At 50.7% G+C, this 20,363-nt stretch overlaps 1 protein-coding gene across 2 annotated transcripts in view; it reads left to right on the top strand.

Annotated features, from left to right (window-relative positions):
* LOC119978716 (copine-8-like) overlaps nt 1-20,363 on the top strand; it is a 789,805-nt gene that overhangs the window by 537,158 nt on the left and 232,284 nt on the right. The window lies entirely within an intron of this gene.

Genomic DNA, 20,363 nt, shown 5'->3' on the forward strand with positions numbered 1-20,363 from the left:
GTGATTTATTGTTTGTTGTTATTTTAGGGGGTATTTTGTGCGCCGACCCACACGGTTGTTTTAGAAATGTGAATATGTTAAATTGTGAAAATTACAAATGCTTCAATAAAATATTTTCTAAAAAAATCTTTTTTATTTATTATTGTCACAAATAGGAATAGGCTTACATTAACACTGCAATGAAATTGCTGCGAAAATCCTCTTGGCATCACACTCCGACGCCTGAATGTGCAAACTCCCCAGTCACCATGGTTAAAATTGAACCTGGGTCCCTGGCACTGTGAAGCAGCAGTGCTAACTGCCAAGTCACCCTCCTTGAAGGCAATTAGGGGTAAGAATAAATTCTGGCCGAGCCCGTCATGCCCACATCCCGGAAGTGAACAGAAAAACACTCACGTTTCTACTTCATCCCTCGCTAGTTTGTTGTAAGTTGGCAGTGCAGCTAATTTTACTTTGTCTCATAACTGTTCACAGCACGGTAGCATGGTGGTTAGCATAAATGCTTCACAGCTCCAGGGTCCCAGGTTCGATTCCCGGCTGGGTCACTGTCTGTGCGGAGTCTGCACGTCCTCCCCGTGTGTGCGTGGCATTCGTCCGGGTGCTCCGGTTTCCTCCCACAGTCCAAAGATGTGTGGGTTAGGTGGATTGGCCATGCTAAATTGCCCGTAGTGTCCTAAAAAGTAAGGTTAAGGGGTGGGGGGGGTTGTTGGGTTACGGGTATAGGGTGGGTTTGAGTAGGGTGATCATTGCTCGGCACAACATCAAGGGCCGAAGGGCCTGTTCTGTGCTGTACTGTTCTATGTTCTATGTACTCTCTGGGGAATATCCTAGCCCCAGGTCCGCATCACTGCTGATGTCATGAGTGGCTGCATCTATCTGCCTCTAGTGTACATAATGGCAACCTATTGATAAAACCTTTGGCTTAGTGGCAGCATCTGAGTTAGAAAATAATGGGCGCGGCATTTGCGGAGAATCGGAAAGGCTGCCATGAGACAGGCCGTGACCCACGGCAGCCTTCACGCCCACTTCCGGGGCCGATTCCCCCCCCCCCCCCGGGCAGGGCTAGGAGCGTCGTCACGTCGGCACAGGTTGGACAACACCAACACGCGAATGCGCAGTTGGCGTCTTTTCCCTTAGCCGCCCACAAGACGTGGCGGCTTGATCTTGCGGGGCGGCAGAGGGAAAAGAGTGCGTCCGTTACGGACGCACGGCCCGTGATCGGTGGGCACCAATCGCGGGCCTATGCCCCCCTTGGCACGGCCGTGATACTGCCGTGCCAATCGGGCCCCCAGATGCCCCAAACGGGCATCTGGCGCCCGTTTCACAATGGCAGCGAGCAGGTGTGTTTGCTGCCGTGTTGAAACGGGCGTGAAGGCCCGGCCGCTCGGCCCATTGGCCTCGGAGAATCGGCGCTCGCCGTTTTTTACGGCGAGCGGCGATTCGTGGCGTGGGTCGGGCGTGGGGGGGGGAGAATAGCGGGAGGGCGTGAAAAATATCAGGAGGCCCACCCGCTATTCTCCCACCCAGCGTGGGAGGCGGAGAATCGCTCCCACAGTATTTGAAGCCCTCTCAAGATATTTCTGTTGGTTGGCGACTCCAGCTCTTAATGCTAGTTTAGCATCTGGAAGGGCACTTTGAGTCCAGATGGCACTGAAAGATTCCTTTTGCTGTACAGGAGTGGAGTAAGGAGAGTTACTGACACAGAAGGAATGTCCATGCCTATTTGACTGCTACTCAGCCTGCAAATCCTTCACACTATTCTTCGAAAATGCAAAAACGTCGAGAAGAATATTAATCGGTAAACTAAACTTTCGAGATGATTTCAACAAAATATTTGTCCGACCATTTTTTTTTGCGTCTTAAAAAATATTTTCTTTTCTTTCTTTTGGATTTTCTCTTTCCAATAACTGACAGTTTGCAGCTGGATGTTTCCATTTTTGTGTTGGGGATGATGTTGCTGCACTCGTCTTATACTGCAGCTGGACGCTGGACAGTTAGTGTCCAAAGGAAATTTGCCACAAATTATACTTTGTCATAGAGCATAGAACATACAGTGCAGAAGTAGGCCATTCGGCCCCTCGAGTCTGCACTGACCCACTTAAGCCCTCACTTCCACCTATCCCCGTAACCCAATAACCCCTCCTAACCTTTTTGGTCACTAAGGGCAATTTAGCAATGACCAATCCACCTAACCTGCACGTCTTTGGACTGTGGGAGGAAACCAGAGCGCCCGGAGGAAACCCACCCAGACACGGGGAGAACGTGCAGACTCCGCACAGACAGTGACCCAAGCCGGGAATCGAACTTGGGACCCCAACGCTGTGAAGCCACAGTGCTATCCACTTGTGCTACCATGCTGCCCTTGTATATTATGAGTTGAGTTGATCGCAACAAGATTAGGTTATTGATCTGTTTTATATCAGTCTGCCATATACCGGCACATGGGGTGGAAATTGATAGAGCCTGCCATAGTGGGCATGCTGTTGGGCAGCTGGGAGAATGGGCAGGAGAACCCACATGCAATTCCCTATGTTGGGAAAACTGTCCCCAATTTGGGGCAGGAAGGGCCTGATGTAGGTATCTTGTGCACTGGTTGTGGAATGCCAATTAGACTCATGGATGAACAGAGCAAAATACTAAGGATTCTGGAAATTTAAAATAGAAACAAATGTTCTGGAAATATTCGGCAGGTCTGGCAGCGTCTTTGCAAAGAGAAACTGAATTAATGTTTTGAGTCAAATATGACTTCTTCAACACTGTTTATATTTCATTGCCCTCAATACTTTGCTTTTATGTCAGGCTCATTAGTCAGCCATTGACACCAACCCTCGGCTCACAGGAACTTAGTGGTTCAGTCAGAGGATCGCTGCTTAATCTACGGTGAGTGGGGTGGGGTGGGGTGGCTCAGGTATCTAATGGGTCTCGCACCAAGCTCCCAAAACACTGTGTCGTTTACCTGCAGATGGCCGTGTGATTCGCTGACAGGGACTCAGTGCCTACTTGAGGGAGCCAAGATCAGGAAGGGAGAACTGCTGAATGCCACCCCACACTTCCTGGTTTCGGAACCCCCTATCCGCTCCCTATAGCAACTCCCCCCCCCCCCCCCCCCCCCCCCCCCCCGCAATGCCCGCCCCACCCTGTTGTGTTATGCTGTTTCGGGTAACACAGGTTCTACTTGATGCAGTCTTAACTAAAGGATGCTCCAGACTCTGAAATGAGTGTTCAACGTGTTTATTGAACTATTAACATAGTTCTCAAATGAGTTCGACTCTCTGCTAATCTAACTGTAGCAAATCGGTCTAACTGTACCAGCTTGCTCTAAGCCACATGCTGGGGTTTGATGCTGCTGATCAACCCTGTCTAACTCTCTAGATGTCTGTCTGTGGAAAGAGGCAGGGTGTGAGTGCCTCATTCTTTTTATAATGTTTATGTTATGCCCCCTTGTGGTGATGCCACCTCTGAGTGTCCTGACTGCCCATTGGTTGTGTCCTATTCTGAGTGTTCATTGGTTGCATGTTTGCATATCATGACACACCCCACCCCACTCACCTGTGGATTAAGCAGCGATCCTCTGGCTGAGCCTCAGAGCATTACCCGCTGCCACTCCTGGTGATGCTCTGGCCGGCAGCTGTCAGGGTAGGATTTCCATCCACCAAGGGCCTTGATTAGATGGGAGGCCCAATGTTGGCCAGTTAAATGCCTGAGTGCATTTGATACCACAGGAGTGAAGCAGGGTAATGGGTTCCAGGAAGTAAATGTGGGCCATTAGCTTTTTTTCTTTCCCAGATAAAATTTCACTTGTTTTGAATTGTTTTTTATAATCATTATTATTGTCACAAGTAGGCTTACATTACACTGCAATGTAGTTACTGTGAAAAGCCCCTAGACACCACCTTCCAGCCAATGTTCGGGTACACAGAGGGAGAATTCAGAATGCCGGAATTACCGAGCAGCGTGTCTTTCGGTACCTGTGGGAGGAAACCGGAGGAAACCCACGCAGACACAGGGAGAACGTGCAGACTCCGCACAGACAGTGATCCAAGCTGGGATTCGAACCTGGGACCCTGGCGCTCTGGAGCAACAGTGCTAACCACTGTACTACCCTGCCACCCACCTTTTCTAAGGTGATGAGACCGTGTACCCTCATGAGATATTTCCAGAAAAATGGGAGGTACGAGCACAAGTATTATTGGCAAACAGCAGTACTCCTGCAAAAAAAGAGACAAAATTATTTATAGTTATAATGACCATGATGTCTGTCTGGAACAGGAATCTAACATTTTCTTATCACTTGATTTATTTGATGTGGCTTCATGCAAATAAAAGTTTGATTATAACCCATCTTAGAGGAGATAGTATTGACAGACCTGTTAGATTTGTTTCAATGACACGCTCTGACAAGTGATGTCCTTGCCATTTGTGGAAATATACCGGATAGACACCATTCATGATTATCACATTGTGATGAATTGCTTTTGAAAAAACGCCAAGTTAAGAAATAGATTTGCATTTATAAAGAATGCTCTCAAGTTTCGAACGAAAGGACATCATGTAAACAATGGATATCTATGGCTTGCAGTGACTGTCACTTCAACCTACAAGAAGCATTGGGATCAGGCCTGCTTAACAACATGAACAACAATTTGCAGTAGTAGCACTGAAATATCCTAAGGTACTTGGAAGGAGAACTATCAGATAAAATGTGAAACCGAGCCACAGAAGGAAATTTTTGGAAAAATGACCAAAACCTTAATCAGAGAGGTAGGTTCAACAGATGTCTTGAAGGAGGAAAGCGAGGGGTGCAGGATTTAAGGAGAAAATTCCAAGAAATAAGTGCTGGAGGCATGGAAGGCACAGTGCTTATGATTGAGGATGTCCAAGAAGTCAGAGTTTGAGGACTGCAGAGGTCTCAGAAATGTTGTAGAGCTGGTGCAGATTACAGAGATATGAAGCGATTGTAACACATTAAGATGCAAATTTTAAATGTGAGGAAGACAAGGGGGGGTGAAGGCGACATGATGCGCATAGGGGCTGGTTTAGCTCACTCGGTTAAATCGCTGGCTTTTAAAGCAGACCAAGCAGGCCAGCAGCACGGTTCGATTCCCGTACCAGCCTCCCCGGACAGGTGCCGGAATGTGGCGACATGGGGGCTTTTCACAGTAACTTCATTGAAGCCTACTCGTGACAATAAGCGATTTTCATTTTTCATTTTTTCATTAGGATACAGACAGTCGAAAGTTAATGAGTTAAAGTTTACAGAGAATTGAGCATTGGAATTGTCAGGTCTAGAAATAAAATAGGCATGGATGAGGGTTTCAGCAGCAGATGGACTGCAGCAGAGGTGATATATCAGCTTATTCAAAGCTGGATGTCAGACCAGCACCTAAGCAATAAACTGTTGAAACTTGCAACGCACTGCTCAACTGCCTGCTCCGGCACTGGAGATTGCGTAGCCTCAGCCTGAGATATGTGGAGACAAAGCATCACAAGAGCAGAAACAATCAGGGCTAACCAAACATTTCATGTCGACATTTTACCACAAACTGCACAAGCTGCACAAGCGTTTTGCAAAGCCTAAATTTTATTTTACTCTATTTGAACTTAAAATTCAGAGGTTGATTTCAAAATTCAGAACTGTTTGTTTTTGTGGGCTGAACCATATAGCTACAGTGCTCTGTTTATTTTCCTAAACACTCTCATTTTCAAGAGCTGAATTAATGCCCTGGGTCATGTCTTGACAAGTGCTTGATGGGTCACATGAGGAGCGTGAAGTGGAGCATTATTTCAGGTGAGTTGTTAGCAGCTCCTTACATGAAGACATTCTGTCGAATTAATTCATCCAGTGGAACACTAAAGAAATTACAGTTGCTATAAATTCTTTCCCAGTTTCTTAAAGCAAACTGGATTGCCGAGATTTTGAAATCTGTTTCAAGTGGATATTAAGTATTTGGAAATTAAGTTTTTTTTTTAATTCGTTCATGGGACTTGGGCATTGCAGCCTGTGCCAGCATTTATTGCCCATCCTTAATTAACTCGTGAGGGGCAGTTAAGAGTCAACCCCGTTGTTGTGGATCTGGAGTCACATGACGGTTAGACCAGGTAAGAATGACAGATTTCCTTCCCTAAAGAACATTAGTGAACCAGAGGGGTTTTTACGATAATCAAAAATGGTTCCATGGTCATCATTCGATTTTTATTGAATTCAAATTTCACCATCTGCAGTAATTAGATTTGAACCTGGACCCCCAGAGCATTACTCTGGGTATCTGGATTACTCGTCCAGTGACAGTACCATTGCGCCACTGTCTCCCCTGTAAAGTATACGTGAAATAACGTGAAATGCGACTGGAAGTACAAAGCACTTAAAAGAAAAAGAAGCTGTAACTAGCTGCTTAGGTTTCACGCTAAAATTAATGGTGAGTGCAGAGAGGTATATTGGGTAGAAATTTCCAGTGAATGCATCAATGCGGTAATCGGCAAGTTGATCGCTGTTGCCCTGCTTGTCCCAATGCTTCGCTATGCTAGTATCTTGCCAAAAGACTCACTCACTGAAACACATGGTACTTGCCCATTAAATCCTCCACAAAACAATACGGTTTATCCTTCTGTAAGTGATTTTTAATGGTGTGATTGATCTTAATTACTGCCAATGAACCTCTGGAATTGGAACATTAACCTTTACAAATGCAGACTGACATTCGGTCAAATTTTTAATATTGTTGGAGATTTAATTTATTTTTCAAGTAGAACTTGCTTTTGCTCTTTTTCATTTCTCTCTCTCTCTCTCTTCATTCCTTTTTTTCTTTATCTTATTATTTTGCTTTCTGCACATGATTTAAAAAAATTATTTTCACTCACGTCCTGGTTTAGACGCTGTGCTGCTTGTTAATTATTCTTCAATCTGATTGGTTGAGGAAAGCCAGATTGCACACTTGTCCCAAGTTCATTCCAGAGGCCCTCCACCGAATTACATTTCAAATCGCAGCAAATTCCTGAGTCAAAGCCTATGGAAACTCTCTAAATGCTCATCGCCTTGATCATTATATCAAAGCCAATATTACTGTTGAATATTGGACCATAAGCATGGAAACATCAGAGTCCCATTTACACGAATCTTCAGTTCAGGGTCTGAGCACCTGTCTTGTTTTATTCTTGGGTTGTGGGTGTCGCTGGCTAGGCCAATGTTTATTGTCCATTCCTAATTGCCCTTGAGCAGGTGGTGGTGCGCTGCTTTCTTGAACCGTTGCAGTCCATGTGGTGTAGGTAAGCCTACTGTGCTGTTAGAGAAGGAGTTCCAGGATTTTGATACAGCGACAAATGAAGATATATTTCCAAGTCAGGATGATGAGAGTCTTGGAAGGGAACGTCCCTTGGTGGTGTTCGCATGTGACTGATGACCTTGTCCTTCCCGATGGTAGTGGCCGTAGGTTCGGAAGGTACTGCGTAAGGAGTCTTGGTGAGTCCCTGCAATACATCTTGGAAATGGTGCGCACTCCTGCCACTGTGAATCAATGGTGGAGAGAGTAAATAGAAACATAGAATCAAAAAAAATAGGAGCAGGAGGAGGCCATCTGGCTCTTCAAGTCCCTCCGCCATTCATTATGATCATCCAACTCAATAGCCTAATCCCGTTTCCCCCTATCCTTTGATCCTCTTTGCCCTACCTGCTACATCTAACTGCTTGTTGAAACCATACAATGTTTTGGACTCAACTACTTCCTGTGGTAACGAATTCCACAGACTCACCACTCTCTGGGTGTAGGAATTTCTCCTCATCTCTGTCCTAAGTAGTCAACCCCATATCCTCAAACTGTGACCTCTGGTTCTGGGAACATTGGGAACATCCTTCCTGCATCTACCCTGTCCGGTCCTATTAGAATTTTATAGGTTTCTATCAGATGCCCGTCATTCATCTGAACGCCAGTGAATACAATCCTAACCGATTCAAGATCTCCTCATACATCAGTCCTGCCATCTCAGAAAGTAGTCTGGTAAACCTTTGTTGCACTCCCTCGATAACTAGAACATTCTTCTTCAGATCAGGAGACCAAAACTGTGCACACTGTTCCAGGTGTGGCCTCACCAAGGCCCTGTATATTTGCAGCAAGACATCCTGGCTCCTGTACTCTAATCATCTCGCAATGAAGGCCAGCATATCCATTTGCTTTCTTTACTGCCCGCTGCACCTAGGTGGGGTTACTGGGTTATGGGGATAGGGTGGAGGCATGGGCTTAAGTAGGGTGCTCTTTCCAAGGGCCGGTGCAGACTCGATGGGCCGAATGGCCTCCTTCGGCACTGTAAATTCTATGATTCTATGCACCTGCATGCTTACCTTCAGTGAATGGTGTACGAGGACATCTAGGTCTCGTTGCATGTTCCCTCTTCTAATTTATGGTCATTCAGATAATATTCTTGTTTTTGCCACCAAAGTGGATAACCTTGCATTTATCCAAATTATACTGCATTTGCCATTCATTTTCCCACTCACTCAACTTGTCCAAATCACACTGAAGGATCTCTCCATCCTCCCCACAGCTCACCCTCCCACCCAACTTCGTTTCATCTACAAATTTGGAGATTTGAAATTTTGTTCTCTCATCTAAATCATTAAGATACGTTGTGAATAGCTGGGGTTCCCAGTAGCGATCCCTGCGGTAGCCCAGTAGTCACTGCCTGCCAATTTGAAAAAGACACGTTAATTCCCACTCTTTGTTTCCTGTCTGCGAACCAGTTTTCCATTCATCTCAACACACTATCCCCAATCCCATGCACTTTAATTTTACACGCTAATCTTTTATGCAGGACTTTGTCAAAAGTCTTCTGAAAGTCCAAATACACCACATCCACTGGCTCCCCTTCATCAATTCTATTAGTTACATTCTCGAAGAATTCCAGTAGATCTGTCAAGCATAATTTTCCTCTTCGTAAATCCATGCTGCCTCTGTCCAGTCCTGCCGCTGTTTTCTAAGTGCTCTGCTATAAGTTATTTGATAATGGATTCTAGAACTGATGTCAGGCTTACTGGTCTATAATTCCTTGCTTTCTCTCTACCTCCCTTTTTAAATAGTGGAGTTACATTAGCCACCCACCAATCTGCAGGAACTCTTCCTCATTCTATACAATCCTGGAAGATGACCACTAATGCATCCACAATTTTTAGAGCCACCTCAAGAACAAAGAACAATATAGCACAGGAACAGGCCCTTAGACCCACCAAGCCTGCATCGACCATGTGTCCTATCTAGACAAACCGCCTGTATCCTTCTATACCCCGCCTGTTCATAGGCCTATCCAGATAAGTCTTAAAGGTCGCTAACGTACCTGCCTCAACCACCTCACTTGGCAGTGCATTCCAGGCCACCACCACCCGCTGTGTATAAATGCTTCCCCCACACATCTTCACTGAACCTTTCCCCCCTCACCTTGAACTTGTGCCCCCTTGTAATTGTAATTTCCACCCTGTGAAAAAGCTTCCAACTGTTCACCCTATCGATACCCCTAACAATTTTATAAGCTTCTGTCAGGTTGCCCCTCAGCATCAGCCTCCGTCTCACCTGGGAGAACAATCACAGTTTATTCAATCTCTTCTCATAGCTAATACCCTCCATCACAGGCAACATCATGGTAAACCTTTTCTGTACTCTCTCCAAAGCCTCCACATCCTTCTGGTAGTGGGTGACCAAATTTAGACACAGTATTCCAAATGTGGACAAACCAACTTTCTATATAATTGTAACATAATTTTTGAGCTTTTATGCTCAATACCCCATCCTATGAAGGCAAGCATGCCATATGCTTTCTTTAAGACCATTTCCACCTGTACTGCCACTTTTAAGGATCTATGGGTGCGATTCTCCGGACTCACGACGGTTCGGAGAATAGCGGGCGTCGGAAATTTTTACGGCGACGCTGTTCCGACGCCCTCCCGCTATTCTCCGAACCCCGCAAATTGTCGGAGTCGCGTTTCCCGACAAACGCCTCCTTCCCGCCCCTGACACGACCAGAATCGCCACTGAGAGCCCCCCCGCTATTCACCGGCCCGGATGGGCCAAAGTCCCGACGTCATGGCGCCCTGTTTGGACGTCGTGAAACACACCTGCTTTTTAAATTCGTCAACCAGTCGGCCTGGCTGACGACTGCTTGGAGGAGGTCAGGGCACCACTCTGCGCACCGCTCAGCGCACCGCTCAGCGCACCGCTCGAGTCAGGCCACAACGGGGAAGGCATCCCTGGGAACGGGAGGGGGTCCAGAACGGGGGCAGTGGGGGGGACGGAGGGGGCAGTGGGGGAGACGGAGGGGGCAGTGGGGGAGACGGAGGTGGCAGTGGGGGAGACGGAGGGTGCAGTGGGGGAGACGGAGGGGGCAGTGGGGGAGACGGAGGGGGCAGTGGGGGAGACGGAGGGGGCAGTGGGGGAGACGGAGGGGACAGTGGGGGGCGACGGAGGGGGGGGGGTTAGGTAGAGAGTGAGCCGTCCAACCCCGTAACAAAATGTCTGCCACCATGCCATGGTGTGCAGGTGACGAGGACACGGCCGCTGGTTCCCCTGTGGCTTCCGGCCACAGGCCACTGACGCACCCGTTAGGAGGCCATAGTTTACTGGCCGTTGGATGCAGAAAGTGACCAGGGGTTAGGCTGACCGCGTGTCAGCAGCGCGACCAGGCCACCGGGACACACTGGTATCCCATGGCTGGCGGCTGCCAAGGTGTCGACTAACGTCCATCTAACATGTCCCGTTTCTCTGCCCCCCACCACCCTTCTGTAGGTTAGCACGATGCATGGGAACAGAACGGCGATGTTCTGCGCAGTGGTTGGGGCCGCTCTACTGGATTTGGAGATGCAGCAGCATCCACACCCACAACCCGCAGTGGCTGCAGGGCCAGCTGCAGCAGCAGAGGGAAGGGCCGAGGAGTTGCCAGTCGTCGAGCAGCATGGGGGGGGGGGGGGGGGGGGGGGGGGAGGAGGAGGAGGAGGAGGAGGAGGAAGAGGAAGAGGAGAGAGTGAGGGTGCAGCCACGGCGTCAGAGGCGACGACCAAAGCCGAGGGTGTACCGTGTCCGGGTCTCTTTCCTAACAATGCCGGACATCACCTGCAGGAGAAGACTCCGGCTGAGTAGGCAGACGGTGATACATATCTGCGAACTCCTGTCGCACGTCGCCCCACGTGGAACGGGGGGAAGACACGCGATCCCGGTAGCCATCAAGGTGACGGTCGCTCTGAACTTCTATGCTACCGGCTCCTTCCAGTCTCCAAGCGGGGACGTCTCTGGGATCTCCCAGTCATCGGTGCACAGGTGCATCCGGGATGTGACCGACGCCCTCTATGCCATCGCGGACCGCTACATCACCTTTCCCGAGGACCAAGCAAGTCAAGACTCACGAGCCCGTGGATTTGCCAGTGTGGCCGGGATACCGAGGGTTCAGGGGTCAATCGACTGTGTTCACGTCCCCATGCGCCCGCCTGCTGTGGACAAGGAAGTGTTCACAAACAGGAGGGGGACATACTCCATTAATGTCCAGGTGGTATGCGACCCCCACATGAGGTTCATGAACGTCTGTGCAAGGTTCCCAGGGAGTGTGCATGACTCCTACATACTAGCGCAGTCGTTCATCCCTGCGATGTTTGAGGGACGTCCCCCCCCGGCTGAGGGGCTGGTTGCTAGGTGACAGGGGTTATCCGCTGAGGTCTTGGCTGATGACGCCGATACGGAGGCCTCAGACCAATGCGGAAACACGATACAACGAGGCCCATGCAGCAACCAGGGGTGTGGTGGAGCGCTGCCTTGGCCTCCTGAAGATGAGATTCAGGTGCCTGGACCGCTCCGGAGGGGCCCTGCAGTACCAGGCCGACAGGGTCGCTCGCATTGTAGTGGTCTGCTGTGCGCTGCACAACATCGCGATGCAGAGGGGAGATGACCTGTTGCAGGAGGCGGAGGGAGAAGCTAGTGGCAGTGGTGCCAGCACAGAGGAGGAGGAGGAGGAGGACGCTGGCGGAGTGGCGGGCGCAGCACGCAGACACGACCCTGGTGCTGGTGATGTCCAGGAGGCGGCACGACGGACCCGGCAAGGACGGCGGGCACGCGACGCCATGGTGGCAGCACGGTTCACGCATCGCATGTGACGTCCCCGATGAACACCAAACCACCACCTGCATCGCTAGTCATGCAGAGGGTCACCACACAACTGCCACCACCACAACCCCCACCCCCCTCAGTGTACACTGCTCCACTTCGACATGACGCTTATCACTGGGTCCAGACCGAATGGCACAACATTGATGGATGTGTCAGCGGGTGTGATCAGTGCCATGTGGAATGATGACAGCCCGCTCTGCGAAGAGCTGTGAGGTCAGAATCGTTAGAGAGAGTCTGACCCATGGCAATAGCTGAACCATCCACCTTGGTGGCCGCTGAGTTCGTCACTGACACTCCATCACGTGCCCGCGTGGGCTAGCTGTAGGAGGGGGGTAGGGGCAGGGACTGCACACCCGGCACCGAGGTTTCACCACCCGTCACCCCCAGCGACACTCGGTCACCATCACGATTCCTGTGGCTGTGGAACAATCACACGGTATTACAAGTAAGGTGGAACAGTGCGTTTAATATTAACAATTATTTACAGGTGCCCTAGCCCCTACAACTAAACTGTGCCTTTCACCCGTGCCAACTTACTCAGTGTCTATCTTAGTTGCCTTACGGGCCCTACCACTACGTCTAAGTGAATCCCCAGATGATACAGCAGGAGTGGAGGAGGATTGCTGCGAATCGCCCCCCTCGACTCGTTTCTCCTTGGCCAAGCGTTTCCTGGGGCGACCCGGCCTTGATGGGCCAGGCTGCTCTGCGGGCGTCTCGGGTGACATTGTGCCACCCTGCTCTGCCTGCTGCCCACCCGATGCACCAGGGATGGGACGGGGGGAGGCCGAGAATTCCGGGACGTCCCGTGATGGAGTTAATGGGACGGGCCCCGAAACCTCCTCCTCCCTCGGGGAGCCCGGTGGCCCCCGGGCCTCACTTTGGGACAGAGGTGCGAGCGGGGAGGTTCCCCGTCGCACCACCGACACCTGGCGCTGCCAGTCCTGGAGGCCTGCAACGGTATCCACCAGGATCCGAAGGTTTGCAGAGACGGAGTCCAGGGAGTTAGACATTCCCGCCAGGGACTGTGCGATCTCAACCTGTGTGTGCACGACGCCATCCAGCACATGTGTCAGGCGGTTGATGCTCTCGGCGACTGACTGCTGCGACTGGCCAATGACCTGCTGAGACTCGGCCATGGCCCGCAGGGCGCCGGCAATGTCGGTTTGGCTCTGGCACATTGCTGACTGTGAGAGGGCAACCCTGTCCAGGGCCGAGGATGACGCGTGCACATTAAACCCAATGCCTTGCATAACCTGACCCATTGCCTCCACCGCGGATGCCACCCGTGCGGTGTCGGACTGGGTCTCTGCCATGAGCGGCACCACTCCCTGCTCTTGGACGCGGTTCGACTCCTCTAACAGCGTCTGCAGAGTCTGGAAGGAAGCCCTCATCCCGTCATTGTTTCCCTGGGATTCCTGAGGCATCAGCTGTGCGGGTGGGTTGAGAAACTCCAGGAACTCCGAAAACGTCTGGGAGCCAGCTGCATCCTGGGCCTGGTCTGGCCTCCGCGAGTCCGGGCCCTCTGTTGCTCCGACCTCCACCTGCTGTACCTGCTCAGCTGTGATGTGCCAACCAGACTGTGCCCCAGGAGACTCATCACTAAATAGGCCCGCCGGGGTGTGTATCTCTGGGATGATGGATGTGGTGGGAGAAAGCAGTGCCGCAAGCCCGACGCTCTCAATGGTTAGGTCCTCGTCCATGGTGTGGGGCTGCTCAGCGACAGGAGGGTTGTCCCTGGCCATTTCTGGTGGTGGTGGAGGACTTCGAACCCTCTGTGCGTCCTGGTCCGCAGATTGGGTTGGGGCGGATAGGGCTGCCCGCTGATCGGGCACCCTCTGTTGTGAGGCCCCGGGTGAGGTGGTGGCAGATTCCTGTCTCCGTCTGCAGCCAGACGGCCCTGGTCGTTCGGCATCACGTCCTAGGGAAGAGAATGAGACGGGTTATTTCGATTTGCTCGGCAGGTCGCAGGACGGTCCCAGTGGGCAGGGTGTGTGAAGGGACAGAGGATGGGGAGGTGTCCCAGTGGGCAGGGTGTGTGAAGGGACAGAGGATGGGGAGGTGTCCCAGTGGGCAGGGTGTGTGAAGGGACAGAGGATGGGGAGGTGTCCCAGTGGGCAGGGTGTGTGAAGGGACAGAGGATGGGGAGGTGTCCCAGTGGGCAGGGTGTGTGAAGGGACAGAGGGTGGGGGGGGGTGTTTGTCAGGGAGGGTTGTCTCACTTGCTGCAGTTCCGCCAACCTCGCATTGCGCGATATCGCGGGTGGCAGACCCCCCAACAAGGTCCAGTGCCCTCTGTTCAAAGGTGCTGAGGGGGTGCATGTTGGGCGAGCCCCCTCCAGTCTTGTGCCGCTCCCGGTGGTTATGAGCGGCCTTGGCCTGTTGGGGGAGGGAACATAGGTAGATCATTACAAAACGGTAGGTATCAGCAGTCCGTTCTGATACTGGCACAGTTTGGGGGGGGGCAAGTTGTCATCAGATGATTGCATCTCTCCTCGGGGCCAGAGCGCTGGGTCTGTGACAACTTTGTGAACCACCCTCAAATAACTCTGCCCCAATCCCTCTCCCCCCCCCCCCCCCCCCGGGCAGTTAAGGGGGAGGGATGGTTGTGACTAGGGGGCACCCTCATGGCACTTACCCTGGCAGACCTGGTGAGGTCGTGTAGCTTCTTTCGGCACTGCTCTGCTGAGCGAGGGGTCTGCCCCACAGCACTGACGGCAGCAGCCACGTCACGCCAGGCCTGGCGTACCGTGCTGGCAGGTTGGCGATGCCCTCTCCGCGGGCGGATGATGCCCCTCCTCTGCTCCACGGCATCGAGCAGCGCCTCGACGTCTGCATCAATAAAGCGAGGAGCAGCTCGCCTAGGCTCCGACATCCTGCCCGACAGATTCTGTGGTCGCCCGCGCCTTTTTACGGCGTCGGGCGGCGTCACATGGGCGGGTTCGTGTCGTCGTCGCGTTCCGTCGTCATCACGCACGTAATTGACGCGGCCGCGCTGCTAGCCCATTTCCAGGAAGTGAATCGGTCGGGAAATGAAGCCTTCGCGACCGTCGTAAAACGGTCCCGATTTTTACGACCGTTTGCCGACTTTCCGCGGGTGCGGAGAATTTCGCCCTATGGACCTGCACGCCCAGATCTTTCTGTGTCTCTATGCTCCTGATGGTTCTGCCATTTATTTTACCTAAATTGGATCTACCAAAATGCATCACCTCGCAGTAGCCTGGGATGTAGATTATCAGGCCCTGGAAATTTATCAGCCTTCAATTTCCCCAACACCATTTCTCTCATGATATCGATCACCTTCAGTTCCTTTCTCTCACTAAACCCTTCATTCCCCAACATTTTTGGTATCTTGTTTGTGTCTTCATTTGTGAAGACAGAACCAAAGTATGTATTTAGGTGATGAGCCATTTCTTTGATCCCTATTATACATTCCCCAGTTCTTGACTGTAAGGGACCTATATTTGTCTTCACCCATCTTTTTCTCTTCACATACATATAGAAACTTTTACAGTCAGTTTTCATGTTTCCTGCAGGCTTACTTTTGTACTCTTTGTGGAAGGGGTACCGAATTAAGCGGGCTGCTTTTCCAGGATGTTATGGAGCTTCTTGACTGTTTTTGGAGCTACACGTATCTAGGCAAGTGTTCCATCAGATACCTGAGTTATGCGTTTTAGATGATGGACAGACTTTGGGGACTGGGGAGGTGAGTTAGTCAATGCAGGATGCTGAACCTCTAACCTGCTCTTGCAGCCACAGTATTTAGAGGACAAGTCATGTTCAGTTTCTGGTCAATGTTGGTGTTGATGATGGAGGATTCAGCGGTGGTAATGCCAATGAATATCAAGGAACGATGGTTAGATCCTGTCTGGTTGGAGATGTCATTGCCTGGCACTTGTGTGCTACCAATGTTACTTGCCAGTTATCAGCCCAAACCTGGATAGTATCAAGGTCTTGCTGCACTTCGACATGAACTACTTGAGTATCTGCTTGGTCAAGTACAGAAGTTTCCCCAGCAGTTCTATCTACCCTGGAAGTGTTTCATCATTCAGAGGTATGTGCAGCCTTGCACTGGCTCAGTGGTAAATTCCATGTGCTGCTCATTTGTGAGTGGGGAGGCATGAAATAGGAAGTAATTTGGGGGCAGTGGCATGTATTAGTAGTTAGCTCACAATATCTTATGGTGCTTATTGTACTGAACTTGAACAGCCAGAACAAATTGGAATCTATTTCAAGATAATTTGCCTTATCCTTTGAACTGTGCATAGTGTGAAGCCCAGGGTCTTATTATCTATCAATCTTAAGAGTAATGTTCAGATCTGGATGGATAACCAGACTTGGGAGGGTTAATGGTGTTAAAAATATATATTGGATGTTGAGCAGATGAGATTATCAGAAAGAGAACAGTTCTCAGAACATGTCAAAATGATACATTACTTTATTATACTCCAGATTAGCATTTACTAGGAGTTAAATAAAAATATATTTCTTCATTTTTCACTGATATTTTTGAATAATTTTAATTGACACACATGTAAAGATGATTGACAGATATGTCAATTCCCACATGATGGAATATTCTGGAGCATCTTTATAGCTGAAGTGTGATAAGCATGGAGTCCGAATATATTGCTAAAATAACAGCAAAACTAACAGCACTCACCATTATTCATGCGCAATCACACAACATCTTCAGGCAAGAGCAGATGCATGTTCAAACATGTCCCATATGTGTCACTATTCTGAGATTCCCAATACCAGTTTCTTGTTGTCTGCCTCACCTTTGAAATGCATTAAAAAACATGTACTTGCACGTTAGAGACAAACGCAATACGTCACAAAGTTAGGCCTTATCCATTTCATTCTCAGACCCTTTCTAATGGTGTGAACTGTCTTAATTATTAGCAAACGCTGGCACTGATAACTTGCGTCGTGTGTTGTAATGTCAGCAGAACGTTTGACGGGATTTGAGCGGATCATCAACTTGATTGTACTGAGCAACACTCTTAATAAGCCTCTCATCGTGTTTTACAAAAATCAGAGTGTGGGCACACCCATACCTTTTCTCTTTGCAGCAGCAAAGAAATGTATCAGGAGAGAAAACTGGCGACGAGGATTGAGGCACAAATATCATCGACTAATTGTGAGCAATAGAAGATTCTCTGGACCGGTCTCACGCTCACAGACCTCGGGTGAAGCACAGCCGTCAATGTGAAGATTTAATAAACGTTTTTGACAGCAGCTATGAGAAAGAAGACCAAAGTCGGGAGGACTTACTGGCGGGGAGGGGGGGCTCTGGTCTGCAACAACCACATATGTGGCGAAGCTACATGGATTGTGGGAACAGGGATTTTGATGTTTGCCTACTCTGCACAGGACACTACTTGGGTAGAAAACTCAAAATACTTGGGCAAAAAGGGGTAAGACTTCCTAGTTGCTTGTTCAAGGGACTGTTTGTGCCATACTTTCCAACATAGTTGGAAGGGGAAGGTATTGTTCGTGGGAGCAGGGATCCAAAAATGGTGCGAAAAGCGGACACCATGGACATGTTTAGTGAAGATTATGCAACATGGAATTCATAGGATGAAAGATTCCAATAGTTTTGAACAGCTAATCAGACACCAGTGGCAACATTTCTCAGCTAAGTTCTCTGTAAAATGTTGATGCAGCTACAGAATCCAGGAGACAAGTCCTTCAACGAGTGCATAGCGTGAAGCCTAGGATCTTATTACCAATCAATCTCAGAGGGTCATTTCTCTCCTTTCTGATTTCAGAAAGGTTCTGATTCCACCGCCATAGTCAGGGAGAAGGTGAAACCATTTTACAGTTTATAAAGTCTTTAAAAAAAAGAACTATTAGATATTGTGGGCTAGGCTAGTTCTAATGGGAGAAGCACGAAGTGTGGTAGTGAGCGAGAATTGCTGGTTGCTTCTTGATGGCCGACGGTGGAGACCGCTATCCCGCCAGTTGATTCACTCAGGCGGTGCCACGCTAACAAGAGGGAGCAGCTCTTCAACCTCTTCCTCTGAGCAAACCCCACAAGCACACAGCCATGCCACTAAGGAGACCCGCACTACGTTCCGAGACGCTGGATATCATGCAGCGATCACGGGACGGCCTGTTCACGTGGGCAGCACAAGTGGCTAACACTGCGGCTTCACAGCGCCCGGGTCCCAGGTTCGGTTCCCCGCTGGGTCACTGTCTGTGTGGAGTCTGCACGTTCTCCCTGTGTCTGCGTGGGTTTCCTCCGGGGGCTCCGGTTTCCTCCCACAGTCCAAAGACGTGCAAGTTAGGTGGATTGGCCATGCTAAATCACCCTTTGTGTCCAAAAAAGGTTAGGAGGGGTTATTAGGTTACGGGGATAGGGTGGAAGTGAGGGCTTAAGTGAATTGGTGCAGACTCAATGGGCCAAATGGCCTCCTTCTGCACTGTATGTTCGATGACTATGTTCCCCCGACAGTGTCGGTGGGTCAGCCACATGTCAGCCTGGGAGGCAGTGGCAGCATCCATCAGCGCAGGGAGAGTTACAAGGAGGACCGCCATCCAGGGCCGGAAGAAGCTCAACAGTCTTCACCAGGCCACATGGGTGAGTTGGCATCTGCTCCCTGGCACCGGTCCTGCCTGCCACTCCTGGACTATCCCTCCCCAACCCCCACACACGCCACCTAGCACAATACCATGCCTGTTCCTCAGCGCACACCCTGGCGCCCACCAGCATTCCCCACCCATGCCAAGTGGTGATGTCCATGCCTGTCCCCCACCATAGCCCCCCACTCCTCCACATGATGCATGAAGCGTGCAGCTCACAATGCCCTCTCTTTGTCCCCTCGGGAGATTTTGACACACTATAGATGGGAAAAAGCCCAGGTGAGCAGCGGGATACCAGACATCAGAGTCCTCACCCTCTACGAGGAAAGGGCACTGGAATCATGGGGGTGACTGAGGACAAAGCGGTCGCCATTATTGAGGTTGACCTGCACTGCACAGGTGAGGATCCACCGGCCCCTACCCAGATGACCTGTCTTACATGAGATGTTCATGCCAGACGTGACAATCCTTCCCTCCCACTGACCACATATCCATTCTCTAGCAGGATCTCTATCCTCCGCCTTCCAAGAGCTCCGAGGATGCCCCCATTGAGGAATTACAGTTATCTTTCCCACCCTCCACCAGCGCAGACACACACATCAGTGGGCAAACGTAGTAGACCGACCTCTGGGGCACCATCTGGTGAGTTCCACACAGTTGCTGATGCCCATCAGGTGGCGGCAGGAACATCCAGTGCGGACAGCAGTTGGAGGCCTGCTGGATCACAAGACCCAACTGGGTCCCAGTCAATGCCAAGCCTCTAGACCAGGTTGTCGCAGAGCTGATGCAGATGCTCGGGTGCGGCCATATGATTCAGGAGAGGATGTCAGCGACACTCCAGCGGGTTCATAGCTGATTGGAGAAATCCGAAAGGGCGCAGGGTGTAGCCCCGGCAATGCGTTGCACTGAGGCCAACACTGCGAGGGTGGCGACTGCAGTGGAAAACTTGGAGCGCATCATCAGCAGCATGAGTGGTTGTATCCAAGGTGTTGCTCAGTTGGTATAGGTCATGGCTGAGGGCCTTGGCTGCATGTCCCAGCCTTAGATGGACATTGCCGAGGAGCTCCAGGGCATGTGCCAGGTGGACATTGCCGAGGCGTTCCAGAGCATGTGCCCGGTGGACATTGCCGAGGAGCTCCAGAGTATGTGCCAGGTGGATATTGCCAAGGCGTTCCAGAGCATGTGCCAGGTGGACACTGCCAAGGCGCTCCAGAGCATGTGCCAGGTGAACATTGCCGAGGAGCTCCAGAGCATGTGCCAGGTGGACATTGCCGAGGAGCTCCAGAGCATGTGCCAGGTGGACATTGCCGAGGAGCTCCAGAGCATGTGCCAGGTGGACATTGCCGAGGCGTTCCACAGCATGTACCAGGTGGACATTGCCGAGGAGCTCCAGAGCATGTGCCAGGTGGACATTGCTGAGGTGCTTCGGAGCATGTCCCAATCTCAGATGGGCAGGCGCTCCAAAACATGTCCCAGTCACTGAGGAACGTGTCCCAGACACAGGTGGACATTGTATTGGCACTCCAGAGTGTGGCTCGGACACAGAGGGGCATCGCTGAGGGCGTTGACGCCATGGTGCCGACAATGGGGAGCCATCCGGGCTGGCAGAGCCAGGTGTTGTAGGAGCCACTGGAGCTCACTCCAACCG

The sequence above is a fragment of the Scyliorhinus canicula genome, chromosome 15, assembly GCF_902713615.1.
Source record: "Scyliorhinus canicula chromosome 15, sScyCan1.1, whole genome shotgun sequence".
Lineage (NCBI taxonomy): Eukaryota > Metazoa > Chordata > Chondrichthyes > Carcharhiniformes > Scyliorhinidae > Scyliorhinus > Scyliorhinus canicula.